Source organism: Notamacropus eugenii, chromosome 4, assembly GCF_028372415.1.
Source record: "Notamacropus eugenii isolate mMacEug1 chromosome 4, mMacEug1.pri_v2, whole genome shotgun sequence".
Taxonomy (NCBI): Eukaryota; Metazoa; Chordata; class Mammalia; order Diprotodontia; family Macropodidae; genus Notamacropus; species Notamacropus eugenii.
In genome coordinates this window covers 372,019,562-372,040,535 of record NC_092875.1, presented here as the reverse complement: position 1 = coordinate 372,040,535, position 20,974 = coordinate 372,019,562, and the positions used below count along the sequence as shown (strand labels likewise).

Sequence of the window (20,974 nt, the reverse complement as noted above, 5' to 3'; positions counted from 1 at the left end):
GTGATCCTGACTGTATGTAGCTCCTTAATATTTGAATGGTTTCTTTCTGGCTGCCTATAGTATTTTCTCCTTCACTTGATAGTTCTGCAATTTTGTAATGATCTCCCTTGATGTTTTTAGTTTGAGATTCCTTTGGGCAGGTGAATGGTGGATTCTTTCAACGATGATTTTGCCTTCTGGATTGAGGACTTCTGGGAAGTTTTCCTTAATGATATCTTGGAAAATTTTGTCCAGTCTCTTTTTTTCATCATGGCTTTCTGGTACGTCAATATCCTTAGATTTTGTCTTCTGGATCTATTTTCCAGGTCAGTTGGTTTTCCAATTAGATATTTTACATTTTCTTCTGTCTTTTCATTCTTTAGATTTATTTGACTGATTCTTGAGCTCTCATAGAGTCATTAGCTTCTACTTGCCCAATTCTAATATTTATCAGATTCTTTTCTTCAGTTAACTTCTGCATCTCCTTTTCCATCTGTCCTATTATTCCTTTTAAGGAGTTATTTTCTCCATTTAGTTTTTGTACTTCCTTTTCCATTTGTCCGATATTTCCCACTTAGATTTTCTACTTCATTGTCCATTTGTTCAACGTTCCTATTTAGATTTTGTTCTTCCTTCTTCATTTGTCCAATTTTCCTTTTTAAGGAGCTATTCTTTTCAGTGAATTCTTTTTTCATACATTTGTAATCATTGGCCAGTTTTTCTTCTATTCCTCTAATTTGGTTTTTAAAATTCTTTTTCAGTTCTTCCAAGAGTTCTCCTTGTGCTTGCATCCATTTTGTATTCCCTTCTGAACTTTCAGATGGGAGTATAGCCTCAATGCTGGCCTCTTTGGTATTTGGTCCATGTCCCCATAGAAAGGTTCCATGTTATTTTATTTCCTGCTTTGTTTCTTACTCATGATGATGATAGTCACCCTTTTCCTGGCTTGTAAAATAGATCTCTGCTTCTAGGGCATGAGGAACTCTGTCCCACAGTTTTTATGCTTTGAACTTGAGGGTTTGTGTGTTATGTCCTCTGGTTCTTTCAGCTGGAAGCTAAAGTGCTGCAGCTTACGTGGTCCTGAGGTTACTGGTGTGAGAAAGCAGAGGACAGGTGAAGTCTTTTTGTGTTTCCCTGGTTTTACCCTGGAGCTAGTTTGTTAAGTGTAGGAAGGGTGGTCTGGCCATAGCAGGTCTCCTCTGCTGAGTTAAAGCATAGGTAAGCTCAGAGGTTGGTGATTCTGGTTGCCCTGGTGTCTTCCAAATTCCCCTGGGGTGCTGCAGCATGTCTGGGGTCCTGGTGTTGGTGGTTGCAGAGCTCCACCCCCTTGGTCCTCTGGATCTCCTCCCACTTTGCTGAGGTGGGGCTGTCTGGGACATCTCCATTCCTGCACTGATCCCCTTCACCCACAGTAAGAGGAACCCTCCTTAGAGATTTTCCTAGCCTCCCATGCTAAAAGACTGTTTGCTCCTTCTGCTGATACCACTGTTCCAAGATTTTTCTGAGTAAATATTTTCTGATTCTTTCAAGATCAACAAGGGGAGGGGAGAGAGTAGTTATGGATCACTCTTCCATTTTTACTCCTGGGAATTCAAGTGAACACTGATTTTTCTAGAAAGGAAACGCTTTGCAAACTATTAAGTACCATAGAATTATGAGTTATCTTTGTGTTTTTAATGATACCTGTATGAAATTTTGATTTCAAAGTCACAAACATCAGTCAGCACTAAACACCACAAAAATATGATTATAGTTTCTGACATATGTAAACTTAAAGGCAAACTGCATGTACTGTACATTCTGTACTCTGCACCCAGTAAACTTTTTAAGAAGTCCTTTTTTAATCATATTATTATATTGTCTGTTATGCTCATACAATTATAACTGCCTGTAAAATTCAATGCAATGAAATAGAATTTATACATGTGATCATTAATATGCCACAGGAAGTCATTCAACAAATGTTTTTGAGTATTTATTATTATAGCACCATAGCAATGTTCATAGCACATATGGTGGCAAGGAATGTCCCAGTGCAATTCTGCATTGCGAAATGTCACAGACTCTCCACTTGGAAGGAAGAACCAGAACATTTATTTAGACACCAGAAGGCCAAATCCATCAGAGTAACAAACATCTATACAGAACAACAATGCAGAGAACAACACAATCCCCAAACCTTCCCGCTGCTAGGCCTCTCACAAATCAGCTACATTAAACAAATCACAAGTATGCTCTCTTAAAATCACAATCTCTTTCACTCACACTAGCCAGCAGCCTGCTCACCTGTGTCCTTCCTAGCTCTGATAGCTCTCAAGACTAACTTCCTCTCAGCTCTGCTCTAGCTTCATCCCTTCCTCTTCCACCAATTCAGCAAATTTCTCCCACCAAAGGCTACTTGGCCTTCCATGTGACCCAGACAGGGCACATGGACCTATTAATGAATATGAAAGATCTCCCCATTTAAATTACCATCACAGTCAGGTATAAGGCAACATGCTAGGAACTGGATGGATCAAAGGATAGATAAGATAGTTTCTGTTCATATGGGAGCTTATTATCTAGAAAAAGTTATGATATGTACATGCATAAAGAAGTGAGTAAAATGGGATAAACAAATAAAAGGGAGGAATAAAATAAAGTGATATAAGTATTCTAAGGAAGGGGAACTAATTTATGATTGTGAGAATCATGCAGGATTTGTGGAATGAATTGAGTTCATATTTGACTTTACCCTTGAAACCTGGGTAGAATCTCAACAGGCAGTGACAGAGAGGAAGTCTCAGGTATAGATATCAGTACTGAGTAAAAGTCTAGAATTATATAAACAAAAGGTGCAAAGGAGTCACTTGGACTATAGACTAGAAGTGAAAGAAAGATGATAAAGTGAATAATGTAAACTGAGTTCAGATAAAGGAGGGCCTTGAAATCTAGGGAAAGATGATCCGATCTTATTCAAGGAAATGAGAAGCCACTGAAAATTTTTGAGTAGGGAAATTGTAGCCATGAGTATAGAACATTAATTTACATTACCACATAGGAAGAAAGAGCAGAGAGAAAATAATGAGATTGGCTTAGTGCCCATTAAAGTATAATTACCTAAGTGGTATTAAATTATTTCATATTCAGATTATATAAAATATATTTGTTTCCTCCTATCACAATAGTGAGATTACTGTTAAATAATTTAATATAATTAAGCATAGATATGATCTAAATTTTTCACTATTTGTAAGTCTAATGCCATTAAAAAACAATTTATAGACATCATATGGTGTAGTGTAAAGACTTTTGAACGTAGCCTAAGAAGACTTGGTTTTTGTCTGAGCTGTACTACTTATAAAATATGGTTCATTTAATAGGTAAATAAATTTATTTGAGCTTCAATCTTTTTGAAATTATGCTTTATTGGTACATGTTGGTTTGATTGCAGAACCATTCCTTCAAATACTCCTTTCTTGTAATCACTGAATCATGTTATCATGCAATTTTAGAGTCAGAAAGAAACACGGTGGTTAAATATTCTGAACCATACCTTAGAGGAATCCCCTCTCTACCACAGATAAAAAGTGTCCATCCAACTTCTGCTTCAGGACCTCCAACAAGAGGGAACTCATTGTCTCTCAAGCAACCCTTGCCACTTTTGGACAGATATAATTTTGGAATGAGTTTTATTATGTGAAGCCTAAATTGACTTATTTCTAACTTCTCCCTATGGAACTCCTGCTCTGTCCTGTGAAGTCCTGAACTATCTATCCTCTACATGACAGTCATTCACATATTTGAACACAGATATTATATTTCACTTTCCCTTGCCCTCATGGATTTTCTTTTCTCCAATATATACATGCTCAGTTCTCTCAACCAGTCCTCTTTTGTTATGGACTCAAGGCCTCTTTGAATCATGATTGTCATTCTTTGTGTTAAATTTTTGCATTAACTTTTCTGGCTTCTATATCACACTACTAAGTTAGTTAGTTATAACAAAACAATCAACCAAACCAAAATCCATCAAAAACAACTAAACAAAGTCAAGCTGAACAGTGTTTTTGTCTGACAGCATATGCAGCATTTGGCATCTGTAATAGTCTGCTTCACTCCTGAAAGGCAAGAAGTATACTTCATCATCTGTTCTCTAGAATCAAGATTGATTATTTCATTTACATTATTGTGTAAAATGAGGATTATAACAGAATCTAGTTATAGGTTTGCTTTTTTTTTGAGCTGAGTTGAAAAAATATAATTAAAATTCTCTGTAAACCTTAAAGTACAATTTAAATCTCTTCTTCTTGTTGTTCTTCTTCTTCTGCTGCTGCTGCTACTGCTGGTGCTGTTGCTTTTGCTGTGTGGTGGTTACTGCTGCTTCTGCTTCTTCATCTTCCCTTCCACCCTTCTCCCCTTCATCTCACTTTACTCTCCCCTCTTTTTCCCCTCTCACCTCTTCTTTCCTAACCCCCTTCTTCTTCTCTCTTCTCTCCTTCTCTTCTTTTCCCTCTCTCTCACACACATACATTCACCCACCTTTTATCTCTTTCCTCCCTTCCCTCCTTCAATGTACCTTCCCACTTTGTAATTTAGTCTCATAAAATAAAATCTTTGATTCATTGTAGGCAGAGTTCTTCAAGGCTTTGTTCATAATGCTTGAGACTGCCTCTGCACCATTACTTCTTACTGACTTTTGCCTTTACCATTTATATATCTGACTTTATTTGTGTGAAAATTATTTTGCAATTTTATTCATATTTGTCTTGGCCTATTAGAGTAGCAATATTTTATATTGTCTACAGTTATTTTAAATGGAATTTCTATATATCTTCCTGCTGGATATTTTTGATAATGAACAGAAATGGTGGCGATTTGTATGGGCTTATTTAATATTCTACAACTTTGCAGAGGTTGGTAAATATTTCAAGTTATTATTGAGATGATTCTCCAGGATCCTCTAAGTATACCATCATATCATTTTCAAAGAGTGATAGTTTTCTTTCCTCATTGCCTATTCCAATTCCTTAATTTTTTTCTCATTGCTATAACTAGCACTTCTAAAATAATATTGAATAACAATGGTGATGATGGGCATCCTTACTTTACCATTGGTTTTATTAGAAAAGCTTCTAACTTATCCCTATTACTGATAATGCTTACTTATGGTTTTTATGTAGATACCACTTTTTAAAATAATATTTTGTAGGATTTTCCATCACAATTTAGTCATTATGCACTGATTTCTTTTCATATTCTTTCATGTTCCCTTCATCCTTTCCTTCTTCCCTCCCTATCATCCTTTTAGTCATGACAAGAAAGAGTGGGATCTCTGGGGCAAAAATATTGAGAGTTTAGTGACTTCTGTCATATAATTCCCCTTTCCTCACTAGAATGGTGGAAATAATGTAGAATTCCACTAAAAATGTATCAGCACATTTGTCTACCCACAGCCATTACTGACTTTTTCTGTTATCATATTTGCTAATTTGATGGCTATGAGGTAAAACGTGAAAGTCATTTTGATGTACATTTTCCTTATTTAGATAATTATGATTTGGTTGTTCCTTGTTTGCATTTATTTTCTTCTTTTTAAGCATGGAAACTTTTATGCGTCCATAGGGTAACACAAGTATCATTTTTTCATCTCAAAAATGAAATGAAAACAATTTTATAGCCATGCTGGAATCTGGAAATAATCACAGAGACTCTTTAATATGCCCTTTTTAAATATATTAAAAAATGGGGCCCAGAATTTCTAAATGCCTTTCCAAAGTTGCACAGTTAGGAGGTGATAAAAGACATGAAAATACTGATACAAAGTATTTTGCCTGGCTATTATGAGGAAAGTGCCCCATGAGTTTTCCAGCTAGTTGTATGTATAATTATGAACTTTGATTATTATTTGACTGAAATAGATGTTAGCTCTCTTAAGAGTGTTATAACATTACTCAAAATCTTGAATTAGCCATTTAAACCCATTCATTTGCAATTTTCAAATGTCTACTTTCCTTTATTCTCTGTATCCCAACCTCCAAATGTTTTTAAATGAGTTTTTCTATCATCTTTTTCTATCTATTTATGATCATTTTCTATCTGTTTGCTATATGTGATAATGTAGTGACTACTTAGGATTACAAATCAGGTTCTATAAAACTGATCATACCATAAATTTTATTTATAAAATCTTAACCAAGTGTATGTTTACTGACAAAATATTTATTAATTTTGAATTTCATTCAATTTTCAACTTACTAGTTAAATATATCCATATAAGCCCAAGTTTGATGTAGATAGCATTTGTAAGTTTATCGGTAGGACTTAATTATGTCTGCAAAATGAAATGGAATTTGGGAATTTTTGTTTTTAATTTTTAATGAAATGAATTTAATTGAAGGTACAATTATATATCCATTTGACATCATTTAACAGGAGAAAAATCACCCATAGTCGCCAAATGCCACTCCCAAATGTATCACAAATGGCTGGGCAATATAGAGCAAAAAATTTTCTGCCTAAAAAATATAAGAAAAATATTTTAAAATTAAGAAGTTCTTCATATTTACCAATGCATGAAGGAAACGTTAGAATAAATCTAGATTTTTCTTTTAAATTTAAATGAGATTATAAAATACTATTTATCTATGCCTTTTCTTTTTACACTATAGACATTATCAATTATAATGCACTTTCTCCAACAACTCTAATATAATTCACCTTTATAAGAGAAAAAATGGAAAGAGCAACACTGAGAGTAACTATATCTGATACTACATGTAACATTCCACCCCCATAGATGATCACTTCTCTGTGAAAAGGAGTAATTTATGTTTCATTATTCATGGTTTTTGCTATTACTCAGAGCATCACTTCATTTTAAATATTCTTATCATGGTCATGTATAGAGTTCTTCTGATTCTTACTTCACTCTGCATCAGTTCATAAAAAATGTTCTCACATTTTACTCACTTCATCAAAGTCATCACTCAGTTGTATTAATATGCTAGAATTTGCTTAGCTAATAAGAAAACAGTTGGCATCTACTTCCTTAGAGAGAATATTATTCTGATAATTCAAGTCAATGTCATTTGAATACTGTCTGGATAATTGGTGCAATAAGATTTCATTTGAATTTTCAGCCAATTCAATCCATTTATAATTCCATTTATCTACTAAAGTTTTTAACGGTATTTATGTTTGCTTATTCATTTGTAATGGGAGAAAAATCACACATAGTTCCCTAACCCAACTCCCAGATGTATCACTTAAGAGTGCTATGTATCACTTAAGAGTGCTTAAACATCATAGATAAAACTGTAAACTTACTATTCGCAATACCTATAAAAAGCATTGAAACTCCCTTATTGAAATTCACAAATTCAGTTTTCACATTGGTTATATATGCTTTCTCTCATGGCAACAGACCGCACCTCCAGTGTGAGCTAGCATTTGAGTATCAAAAATACATGCTATCAGTCATTATGGAGACTGGATGAGAGAAAATGGATGAAAATCAATTATTGATTGAACACAAAATACCTTGAAGTTTGTGGAAGTATCTTTCTGGCTAAAAGACAACATTCTTTTAATTAAGTCAAAGACATTCTGTCGGTGTAAAATTTACTATATCTTTTTTAACAAGCATTTTCCCTTTATATTACTTATCTAGGGTAGGGCTCAGCACTCTTACAAAACTGAAGTGCCAAGCTGGTGACCCATTTCTTTTGTCCTAGCAGGAGTGCTAGAGTGTTGTCTCTAGGTAAGCAAAAGACACAAGAAAAAGCCCACTGGTCAAAACATATTTCTCAAACACACTTCCCTCATTATAAAAGCTTCCTGAGTTAGTAAGTTCTTTTTAAATGCAAATATTCCTGGGACATGTAAGCTTATTATCCATCCTTATCTAGGAGCAGATTATTTTAATCAGATGCTCATATTGATCTCTTCTTAACTTGTTGATCAGAAGAGAAGAGCTTTAAGGGAATATGATTGGAGGGGTATTCAGAGGACGGCAGAGGGAGACAGCCCTCTTAATAGGGAGTATTTCAGGGAAAGGCTGAAAAATATATGCCTTTGGCAGCCATGATGTAGGATGTAGATATTAAGGCAGCACATCTGGTGAATGAATAGAGAAATAATGCCAGAAGGTGGCATGGTACTTACGAAAAGCTAATTTTTGACTACTTTCAAGTTTTACCTACAATCCTATTCCCATCATATCACTACCCAAAATGTCATTGATAGTGTTCTCTCAGGCCACTTAACTAATAAAAAAAATAGTGAATTCCTGAAACATGATGGATAATAATCATCCTACAAAAGTATTTAGACATCTGTAGAATTCAAGAAAGGGATATTAGACAGACTGGATCTGTATTATCAATTAGATGAGTATGTGCCCTTTACCACTGTCAAAGCATTTCTGCCATTTATAGGCCTGGATTGTTGCTCAAGGCACCGTGCTGTCTAAGTGAGTTATAGAATCAGATGTTTCTGATGTAGGACTAGGAAAGAGGTCTTTTTGGCTCTGAAGCCAGCATGCTATCCATTTTACTGCCGTTTCTCTGAAGTTCTAGAAAGGATGATAAAGGCAACTTTGCCTATCTGACCAGAAAGGTCCATATGTAATTAATCATGACATATTAAAATGGTAAATTTATTTCAATATAGACTGAAAAAATGTTTTGAAAATAACATTTTACTTTAGGAATTTAATTTCCATGAGCTTGGAAACCAGTTAATTTTTTCTTGAACATGTTTTTCTTTCTTTATACCTGTGGTTTCAGTGTCTTAACAAACACACTTTGCAACAAGATGAGAAAGTAAACATTTTAACTCTACTAAGCAGCTGTGAGATAATTGTACACGTAGCTATAAGTTACTGCAGTGCAGTACTTTCCCTTAGCCTATTAATAATGCATTACTTCTGTGTTTAATCCACCACTGACAAGAAGAAAAATGAGCTGCCATGCATATGGTGAATATTAACTAAATTTTTGGCTAAGATTATACTTAAATATTTAAAGTTTATTTACTGATCGCAATAAAAGGAAATAAATTCATGGATTGTATATATAATTTCATATAAGTTAATATATAATAAATCACAAATTCACCAAAGTACTGAAGTACCAAGTGTAAAGTAAATTAATTACCCAAATATATACAGTATAATCTCCCTTCTAATACTGGCATGATGGTATCTGACCCCACTGAAGTTGACCTGGCCTTCCTTTCTTGTCAAGGGTCTTATGATGAGGCGTTCTGCCCAAACCTTGGAGCATGGAAGAAGTAATGAGGAGGAAATCAAAGGTCCAGGTGTCAAGCCTAAATGTATTTGGACCACTTTCAAGCATTCAGAGAAAGTACTTGTTAAAGAGAATACTAGATAGCCAGGGTAGCTAGATGGAGTAGTGAATAGAGCACTGGACCTGGAGGTAGGAAGACTGAGTTCAAATCTGACCTCAGATACTTCCTAGCTATGTGATCCTGGGCATATCACATAATCATGTTTACCTTAATTTTCTCATCTGTAAAATGAGCTGGAGAAGGAAATGTCAAACCTCTACGGTATCTTTGACAAGAAAATCCCAAAATAGATCACAAAAATGTGGACATGACTTATCAACAACAGGAAATGCTGAAAATGAAGAAGGCCAATCAGAAATCAGTGGCCAACAGTTATTAAATTAACAATCAATCCATCAATTAATAAGAACTTACCAAAGGGACCACTTTGTGTCAGGCACTTTGCTGTGGGAATATTTAAAAACAAACAAACAAACATGCAAACAATGTCAAAACGGTTGCTTCCCTCAAGGTCTCAGCATAGGGCATTGCTGGACAGGGAGGTGTGAGTCATTCTAATGAGAATATAATTGAAGGTGCATTATTAGAATTAGAGGGATTGAAACTGAGTTAGGATCCTGGGACTGCCACTTAGAGCTATATGACTTTGGGAAAGTAACTTTAATTCTGTCAGTTTTTTCATCCATAAAAATGAAGATAACAAATAGTACCCTACATATATTAAATAATGTGCATAAAGATCTTTTCAAGGAGTAACACTCCAACTACTAGTCATTGTCATTATTAAGGGTAGTCAAAACTCTGACGGGTATCAGAGAAAATATTATCATGGACTGCTTCTGGAACAATGACTTTAGAGAGCTTTGATACACATACACACACACACACACACACACACCTGGTACAGAAATAATTATTTTAGTTTTGGATGATCATACTGCCTTTATGTATAGGAGATAGACTCAATCTCTTCTGTTCACATTTCTCACCATTCAGCAATGTTCTTTATATTAGTGATTTTACGGTAAGTTAGTAGTCAGTCACACCATAGAGAAAAAAGAGAGCCTGAAAAAAGTTTTCATTTCTTGTAAAATTCACTAAAGAATTCTTGTCAACTAGCCAAGGACTCTAAGAAAAGATCAAACACCAATAACAGGAATGTAGAAGTTGGAGAAGTTGGGGGGACTTTTTAGAAAAAGATGTTTTGCTTTAAGTTTGTGGGACATCTCAAACCAACTATTTGTGCTGTATCCTGCAATTTTACCTAGATCAATTTGTGAATCACTGCAGCATCCAAATGAGTTCTCAGCTCCTCTTTTGTTTATAGGAGTAGTCCTATTTTTCACTTGTGTCAAAGATACTTTATTTGTTTTTCTACTTCACAGGAGTTCTAGAGCAATGGTTGTTGTTAAGATAAGGTTGCTTATCTATTTCTCCTCTTTCCAGGTTTGTTTTTATGATGTTTCAACATTATAATTAGTTAGTTGGACAAACAAGGTAAAGAAGAGAGGGATGAGGAGACTGGCTCGTTTCATACTGATGGTTTCAAGCATTGTCTACAGAATGTACATAGCAGTCTGCTTTCATTATGTGGAACTAGGGTGTTGGAAATATTTTCCCAGGAGTCCAACAGCACGTTCCTCCACATAGTTACACATCTGGAGTAAGAGGACCTTACTTTAAATTCTAGCCCTGGGTAAAATCTGAGCCTTCTTGCTTTCTACCTTTATGAACTTGGGCAAAATACTTCACCTCTATAGTACTCAGTGTCCTCATCTGTAAAATTAGGAGGCTGGAACAGATGATTTTTATATCCCTTCCTGCTCTGAATCTTCCATCCTGTAATTTGTGCAGCAGTATTTTACTGGCAGTTTGTCAAAAGGTCCTTATGGTTCACAGAATTCAAAGTCTATCTATGGCAAAAAGAACAACAGTGGTGGCTGTCTCCACCCCCCCACCCCCCGGACCTACGTTATGGGTACTTCTCAATACTTCTGATAAAAAAATCTATATATTTAATTGCGATATTTTAATTTAGAAATCAAGCTGGCTTGATCAGGGTTTTTGTTCAATGCTTTGTTCATGCATTGGGGTTACTTGCATCTTTGAAAAGAAACATTAGAAAGTTAGAGTAGGTTTGAAAATACTTTAGGACCATCTCCCAACAGGACCTAATAAGCTTCCTAATATTAAATCAGTACCATCGCACAAGGCTATTCATCTTAACCCTTATTCTTCTACTTGATGACAAGTCATTTAACCTTTAACCATCATCCTGTCCATGAAAGGTATTCTTAATGAGATGACCTCGTCTTAAACTATATTGTTGAATTATCCCTGCTGCAATCTTTTAAAATTCCTTATTGTCTAGGTGTCACAAACACCTTCCATTTCCCATACAGGTGCTCTCCTAATCATGTAAGACCTGACAAGTTTAGATTTATTATTGAGGCTTTAGCAGCCAAGGCAAGTTAAATTAGAAATCCTATTTTCTTTAAATTCCTTACTCATATGTTTCCTGAAGAATTTATTTACAATCTCCTGAACTTTTTGGTGTTACCATTATCATCATCACCATTATCACCATTTTTATACAGCTTAAGTTTTAGATGCAGATTTTCGAATGAAAACTCATATAAAAATAAGTCATTTAAATTAAAATTATATGCTCATCTAAGTATTTTATTTGGGATAAATGATGACTTTGAAAATCAGTTCCTAAAAGAAAAGGGTTGCATAGTTTGTGAAGGACCTAAAGCACTTGGCAATTTTTATCACTTCCATCAAAACCACAGAGTGAAGTACATATTTAGCCAGGAATATTGCTGTGTACTTTCAAACTGGGCTTCCTCTTTCTACTTTTTAGTTGGAGACCATCTAATCTGTCTTCTAGTTTTTTTAAAGTATTTTTTAGCATAGTGCTATCAACTCAATGTAAATATTTCTTTCAATTATTTTCATGTGGTTTCTAATCTGTATTATAGTTTTTATTCTTTTTTTTTTTACTTCTCTACTCTATTGTACTTTTAATCTTACATATTTGGGCATTGCTCTTGTAAAATCCATTCATACATTATCATTCTGAGTGATTTTTATCCATGTCCTTTTACACATCCTTCATAGAAGATGCATACAGCATGCTAGAAAACTTCCATTATGTCTTTTAAAATGTGGCAACATTTGATGTAGCCACCTCATTCCTTTTGTTCACTACATGCCTGGCCCACTCTTGTCTACCAATATGGATCTCTAAGGTTAACATTAATACAATTTTTGTCAGCCTACATATAAATGTATAGACATTTTTTTGCACAGATAAATGACATATGTACGTGTGAGAAAGAGAGAGAGAGAGAGAGAGAGAGAGAGAGAGAGAGAGAGAGAGAGAGAGAGAGAGAAGGAAACAGAGAGGGAAAGAGCTTTTCTTTTGTTTATGAAGTCTTTTTACTTTGTGAATGTCTAATTTGAACATGACTGTCCAGAGAGATTGCATATGCACAAAGGTATTCATTCTTGTATCCATGTTTCTTAACAGAAGTACATCCTTTCAGATTAATTTATGAAGCTGCCCACAATATTCAAATTGGAACATGAAAAAGTATATATAGATGCAAAAGGAAAATATGCTGCCCTTAACGTTGTAGGTGGTTCATCACTGAAAGTCTTTAAGAAATGTCCTCTGCTTGTAGATAAGTATTATTTATAGATGAACTGTATAAGATGACTTTTGAGATCCCCACTGACTGACTCTGGAATTCTCTGATGTTAAAACAAGAGTATCTGGAGAGCCCTTCGCATCTATAGAGGAAAGTATTAAATTTCTGACTTTACCTAAATGATCCTGTATAACACTTGCAAATAGTTGAATTGGTATGTATTTTTTTACCTTTTTAAATATTGATATTCAAAATATAATTAAAGTTATTTCTGTGGTTAATATATCAAGTAATCTTGTGTGGTCTTAACAAATGCAGAGATGTTCCTTTTTAGAGGACAGATTTTCAAGCTATTTTTCCAATGGTTGAAATAAGCTTTTGTAAATAATGACAGCAATATAGGAAAATATCTCAGTGATTATTGAGTTATGATGCACTATGGAATCATACACACAAATGCACACACACACACACAAGTACACACATGAGCATTACCTTCTCATATTTTCAAGGACGTTCTGAACAAGCATGATGCAGATAGTCCATTCCCATGAAAATTTTGTACAAATGAAAAAGGAGACATATGGGTTTGCAGTTTCTTTTTTGTCTATTAGATTATCCTTTTTAGCAACAAACTCATCTATGAACTTATACAATGTTTTAAAATTTTCTTTTTGAAGTATCATTTTAGAAATCATTATACTTTTATTCATTTTGTTAAATAATACTCAATTACATGTAAATTTTTAATATGTTTTTAAAATTTGACTTCTACATTCTCTTCCTCTCTCCAACCCTTCCTACTCCTTGAGAAGTAAAGCAATGTATTGATTATATATGTGAATTTTGCAAAATATATTTCAATATTACTCACATTGCAAAGCAAAACAGACATGTACATGCACAAAGAAAGCCTAAAACAATGTGCTTCAATCAGCACCCAAAGGATACACTTCTAATAAAGGCCCCATCACAAAAGAACCAAGTACTACCATGTAGCAGAGGCAGTCCATAAACTGAAGTTACAAAATGGAGAAATGGTAAGAGAAGGTAGGCTGGTTGCTTCAACCTAGTCTTCTCCAATTAGTACACACCCCATTCTTCTCCCAAGCCAAAGCCCAGAGAATCTTCCTGCACATGGATGTTCTACTTCCTTACCTGGCCTAGATATCAGCAGCATGGACTATGTAAATGGAGATGGAAATAAACCATTATCTGAAAAATGGAGACTTTATGGACCAAGAACCCTTCAGAAATCCAACACTGCTTTCAGTGTCCAGTCCTACAGAGGTACTCAGAAGCCATCACCAATGGAGCTCATTCAGGTTCAGGCTATTAGAACTGCAGAAGACCCAGCAGCCTTCAAGCCACATAGGATGGACCTTCCAATGGTGGAAAGGAAGAAACAACCTCCATGAACCAATAAGATCAAAACAATAGGCATGAATGTGTTGACTCCTACAGGATTCTAAAGCTCCCTTTTCATATGAGAAAAGTTGCTTTCCTTGGTGAACCCACTATTAGGTAGAGAGAGTATCTTAGACTTTTCTTTCTTCTCCATCCACCCTGCACTTGACATAGGAAAGATGTAATCCATTTACAATCCTGCTGAGGATAATATTTCTGAGGAGGTAATGATTGTTTCTTTAAATATTTGTGCAAAGCTTGAATCTTTCTAATGCAGGAAGATCTTTTCTGTAACATCCCAAACATAGTCTGAATGATTTCTCAAAGTACAGTTTACTACAGCCAGTTACTGATCAATAGAACTAGATTGTATGGGGCAAGGAAAATAATTAAAGTCTTGTAGACTTTCTTCTGCATATTTTATACAAGATAAATATTTGTTTATTGCTTTTTTCTTTTAAAGAAAATTCCTATTTTTCAACTTATTTGCTGGTACTTCTTAGAAAACACTACTACTCTAGAATCAAGGCATTGTTTCCTGCTTCCTTCTTGGCCAAGAATAGAGAGGAAGTAGTTTAACAGGAAAAGTCTGTTAGAAGTCTGTTGTGTTTTGTTTTGTGACATTATGTAAAATATATTTAAAAGGTATTAGTCTTTTGCTTGAAGCAGATGATTCGGTCTGCTATGCCCTACCAGTGAACTTTTCTTTTTAGAGAGGATTGTGATTTGTTGCTGAACAATGAAATCATTGCTGCCTCCAGTAGATGAATAAGTGGTCTTTGTTCACTTTAGCAATAGGTAGTATACTAAGTTTTTAGAGACCAAGAACTGGTTCTGTTAAATTCCTAAGGGAGATTATGTGCAATGTTTCGTGCTATAAAGGAACAGTTGAAATAACTTATCTTTTTTAAAGCTGAAGGAAGCTTAATATAGTCTTTAGTGAAATGAGGTAAATCATCCTGTGACTTTTAACTTCCTCCCTAAGTATTGGCCTGAATTCTATCTTATTAGAAAAGGATGAGCTGCTGGGAGATATAATAAAAGCTTTTATCTTTGAGAACTTAAAACTGAACCCCATCCCCTTATCATCTCCCCAACAGATTGATTGAAATAATTTTATTACCCTTTTACATATCTATACTTTCATTTTGGACGCCTATTTCATCACTGTCTCCTACTTACTGGTTTTGTTTGGTGGAGTGCTTCTCACAATGCTGTTTCTGAGGAAGAAATACAGAATCCAAGAAGGCTTAGGCCCTTTTATTTCATGTGTATGTACTATTCCTTTTTAATGTGCTGAACTTGATTTGGGCATAAAATTCTCTGGATTGCAAAAATAAATTACATCTTCCATGATTTCTTTTTTCAGAGCTTACCATCTTACTAAGAGAGGCAGCTCTGGTCCTGCACTGGTCCCCTTCTGCCACAGCAAGATGGACCCCATTTTGCTATTTTCCTAGCCTTATTGGCTAAGAGACTGTCACTACTTCAGCTGATCCCACTCTTCCAGGACTTTTCCTGGTGAAATATTCTCTGAGTTTTTCAAGGTCAGCAAGGGAGCGTTTACCAATCACTCCACTATCTTGATTCCTAAAAGTTCAAGTAGCTCATTTTTAGGCATTTAATATGCAAGATGATAGTCTCAGGAGTGGCTGCTGTGGTAAACTGGGGATCTGTGGTTCTCTCTCACTCAGTTCCATTGGACTTCTGTCCTGGACTGATATGTTTGAGATTCTGAAGTGCTGTTGCTTGTTCAGATGACCTGGCACTTCCTGTTAGGCTTGGTTATGGCGTAGTCTTCTCTGGTACAGCCTGTGCACTCCTCCAGCCCCCTGCAACTGATTCTTCCTGTCGACCTTCCCAGTCTGTCCTGGGTTGTAAATCTGTCAAACTTGGTCTCCTATTGGATTCTGCCACTGTAAAATTTATTTTGGTTCTCTTTTTAAAAAGTAAAAAAAAAATTATCTTACATCTTTAGACTTTGCTCATTACCTTGAATACTTGTTATTCAAACTTTCCACCTGTCATTTCCCTCCTCAAGATATTGCTTTCCTTAAGAATAAAAACTTTGGGAAATGAGTATGAGTATATTCATGTAGGACCTAGCCTACTAACGATCCTTAGCCACAGTATCTGGTGGCCAGACCCGGATTTTTTTTTGCCCTCTTTTGAGGCAGGGATATTGGTACTGATCTTCAGAAGAGAAAATCAGTAATTATGATGGCCATGATTGTTATCATATCTCACAATTATTCAGTGATTTGTTCTTTGTAGTCATTTTTTTTAACCAGAAAAATCTTATGAATTAAAAAAAAATTATTAGTGTACCTGTTTTACAAATGAGGAAATAAGATTAGAGAACATTTCATGTTATTTAAAAGTGAAAATGCTAGTACTTGAATTCAGGTCTTCTGAATATAGGCCCTTTATGGAGAACATTACATTCTACTATCTCAGGTAAGTTTTTTCTTCTATGTTGCCAGAAGTTGAAAAATTCCTAGGGGGAAGAGAGATTAATTTTATTTATTTGCATGTGCATTAATGTATGCTTTCATATATAATAAAATTGGAAGAAACCAAATCCTGGTCTTGGTTTCTGATGATGTCACACCCCCATGCAAAAATCTTTGATGGCTTCCTATTGCCTCTACAATAAAATACAAAATCTTCAGATTGGCACAGAAAGACCCTACAAAACTCAATCCTATCAACTTTTCCCAAATTATTTTGTATTATTCCTCTTCACATATTCTCAATTCTGGTTAAATAAGACATAGCTATTCTCTCCCTGTAACATCCTATTTACTCACCACTTAGATGACACTGAGTACATTATGTTTGAAATTCATTCCCTTCTTCTTCCCACCATCCTGCAGTGCTGCCACAATGGTGCTCATGAATGTCTTAGCACATGCTCTCAGAAGCAACAACAACACAGAAAAGTGAGGAAAACATTAGGTTCTCATTAGGCTGTGCTCTTAAGTAATTGTCTAGTTTTTAACTGTTATGATGAAGCATGGTTACATTGGCAAGTATGAGATCATTGATGATCACAGAACAGGAAATATTATGAACCTCAAGGGTAGATTAAACAAATTTTATTAAACAAATACTACAAAATTGAACAAATAAGCTCCAGATTTGATATTCAATTGAAAGATCTGGAAAAGTAGTAGTATAATCTGTTCCTGTGCCAATAGTTTGGGTTTATTTTGCTTACAACCTCAGCTGGCATCATGGGCCATGAGGAAGCAAGACAAAAACACACAAGAGGAAAATTTCTGAAATTCTTTTTCTAAGCATTTAAAACATACATACAAATGAAATACCCCAATGAGAAAGAAAATAAATTCATTCCCTTCTCTCTTCTACTTTGTAATTCCCAGGATATTTTTCAAAATAAATTTCAGGTGTCCTCTCCTACTTGAAGCCTTTTTCCCTTATTTCCTTCTGAATTTATTTTGTATTAATTGGTATATATTTTACATTTTCTTGTCTGTGCATGTTTTACATGCCCACATATCCCTAACAGATGCAACCTTTCTGAGGTCAGAGAATCTTTGTATTCTCTCTTTGTTCCTCAACTGCCTTAGCACTGTGCCTTTCAGTAGGGCCTTAACAATGTTTCTTGAATTGAATTCTCAAGTGGAATCATCAACTTATAACTGACCTTTGAAAAGAATGAGATTTAAAAATAGACTTTACTGAGGCTGTTACCTAAGCTATAAGGTTCTAATGTTCTAGCTGAAGTTCTAAATGAAAGGTATTTTCTGTAGCTGAAAAATCAGCTTTCAGAAAGAATGTACTAAGAATGGACCTTTTCTTTTTCTAAGGAAGTTAAGGGACAGTGGTATAGCTTATTGCCCTTAGATTAACTTTTCCTTTACTCACAGATGAAAGGGTATACATGGTCCCTAACTACAGGGAAATGAATGACTACTAATTAATTCTACATAATTGTGGTAAAATTTCCATGCAGTACTCAAAAGTGAGATTTAAAGGGCAAAAATATATTCTTCCCTTGAAATATTCATTGATATCAATTTCTGTAAGTAGTCATCTCTATAGTACTATATGAAAGTGTGAAAAGTATTAAATTTTTGAAAAATAATGGAATCTGTCTAGGAGAAACCAAATGAGAACTGGTCTAATGTACAATATTACCACATATCAAAGACTGAAACCAACCTTAATTATTTTATAAGCTACACTGCTGATATTTGAAATATAAAACTATTCTACTTCATTGTGCAATGCAAGAGAAATGGTGATGATAGCTATCAAGACAGAAAGGAGGATGATGATTATGATTATGACTATGATGATGATGATGATGGTGATGGTAACAATAACAAACTCGTATGGTTTATGGTTTAAACAAGACTTTCCTTACAAAATTCTGAGAGCCAAATCATGTTATACCTATTTCACAGGTGAATAAAACAAGTCTCAGAGAGATAAAAAAGTCTTTGTCATAGGGTAATCAAAATTCTGATTGTAAGTTCAATGTGTTTCTATTGCACATAAAGCATATCCACCCTGTACATTTAGTTTCACAGTTGCTGGTGCTAATGCTTATTATTAGATACAAGGAGCTGGCTGCTCAAAAAACGCCAGAAATGAAACTTTGCCAAGGCTTATTAGTGGGCCTTATCCTAGTGGTTTTTAGAAGACAGCCTGGAGAATGTGGACAAAGAAAACCAAGGTTCAAGATAAATCACTCATTTATCTGAGGCCTTTTAAAGATGAATCTTTCACTGAATATTTATAATTTGTTTCCCCATAAGATCTTTTATGCTATGCTGAAGCTTCTGAACTTTCTGAAATCTTTATTACAAATTTCTGGAGGTTTGACAACAGTTATAATTACTTCTTAAAGACAAATAGGGAGTTTAGTAATAAGGTCCCCTTCTGCTATGCAGTGGTGGAGTTATGACTCTATGTAAGTGGATTGATGGGTAGTTATCTCTCTCTTTCTCTCTCTCTCTCTCTCTCTCTCTCTCTATATATATATATATATATATATATATACACACACACACACACACACACATATGTATATATATGTATATATATATACACATACACACACATATATGTATATGTATGTGTATATTCCCTAAACATTTTCATGTTCTAGCTAAAACTCTTTTTAGGGCTCTGATTATAAGGTGGCACATTAACACACTGTGGTCATCAAATGTTCTTTTTTGGATGCTAAAAGAGAATTAAATAACCCTTCTTTCCTTCATGCTAAATGTTGTGTTTAATTAGTTATATAAGCTTGTTTTGGAAAAGGGTTAGGCTTATTTAAAAGGTCATGTTAAAATAGGAGGAAAAAGTCAATCATCAATATGCTTTCTCCATATAACTCCAAATACACATAGCTGTTGTTTTTAAAGATATTTTGGAATTCTGGTAGCCAAAGTATCAATGTAAAATTTGAAAACAATGCAAAAAACTCCCAGGGATTAAAAAAGCTTTGAGCATAAGGGCAATGGCAGAAAATGAATGATCCTATAGCTGCAAGGCAGCATCAACAGTTGAAAAAAAGTGATAGAGTAGGAAATCAAAGTAAATTCATTAGCCAAAAAATTTATCAGTTCCTCCCTTTTCACTCTGGCTTTTATTACCTTGAATTGATTTTTGGCCAAAAATGACTGACAGATACTATGCAAGGCAGATACTATGCAAGGGTTATAATTCCTGGCACTGAGCTACAGGATTTCTTTTTTTTCCCATCTATATCAAAATAGAATCTAATTTGTCATCAATAGCAAAATCACCACAGCAAACTAAAGAGTCTAAGGAAGTCCATAGCTTCCACAGTCTCCTGTGGTTGTGGGAGAGAATTTAGCTCCTTGAATTTGGAGTACAGAAACAGATAATGATGTTGGATGGATGAGTACTTTGGCAACATCAAATCTAAGCCTATCCAAGGGAACCATTTTCTATGAGGCATCAAGGATTTATCATCTTAATATATTGAACTTCATGGTTATATATTTTTATGAAATTACTTTCTAATTTGTTCTCTGACTTTTTTTTGCTTTCTACTATACATAAATTATGATACATAATACCAAATAAAATAATCCCTGTCTATACAATATATACAAAACTTTTTTCCAATTTAAAAAAATATTTTGAAATTATTTTGAAGACTACTTTTTTCTGAACATTTTTGAATTGCAAATAATTATGCTTCACCTTATATCAAATCTATTTCCTTTCAAAAACTTGGTGATATTAGTACCTTTAGAGTTTTCCTCTTTTATATTTTGATCAAATGTACAATCATGAATTATGTACCACTTAATTGTCAGGAAATGTAACTGATTTTAATAGCTAAAATAACTAGAAATGAAAAATGGCAAGACTAAACAAAGCAATGAGAAGACAGAACAGTCTAAGATGGACATTGCTCCTCTTTCATTCCTTCACATCCCCATCACAAATCTATCTCTTCTTGCAAATTCATGCAACAGTATGCATTCCTACCTGGAAAGATGATATTTGTAACTTATGAGACCATGCTCAGAAGTTTCTGTTACCCTACAGGAAAGCAGGGGGGGAGGGAATAAAAGAAGAGGGATAACAGAAGGAACAGTAGTTTGGGAGAAGTGTTCATTGGAAGTATA

General features: G+C 34.6%; 2 pseudogenes; both read left to right on the top strand.

Moving 5' to 3' along the window:
• The window catches only part of LOC140502588 (putative monooxygenase p33MONOX pseudogene), a 99,268-nt pseudogene extending 84,870 nt beyond the window's left edge, over window positions 1-14,398 (top strand).
• Window positions 14,399-17,219: 2,821 nt separating this feature from the next.
• Window positions 17,220-17,632, top strand: LOC140498536 (small ribosomal subunit protein uS8 pseudogene; annotated as a pseudogene).
• The last annotated feature ends 3,342 nt before the right edge of the window (window positions 17,633-20,974 follow it).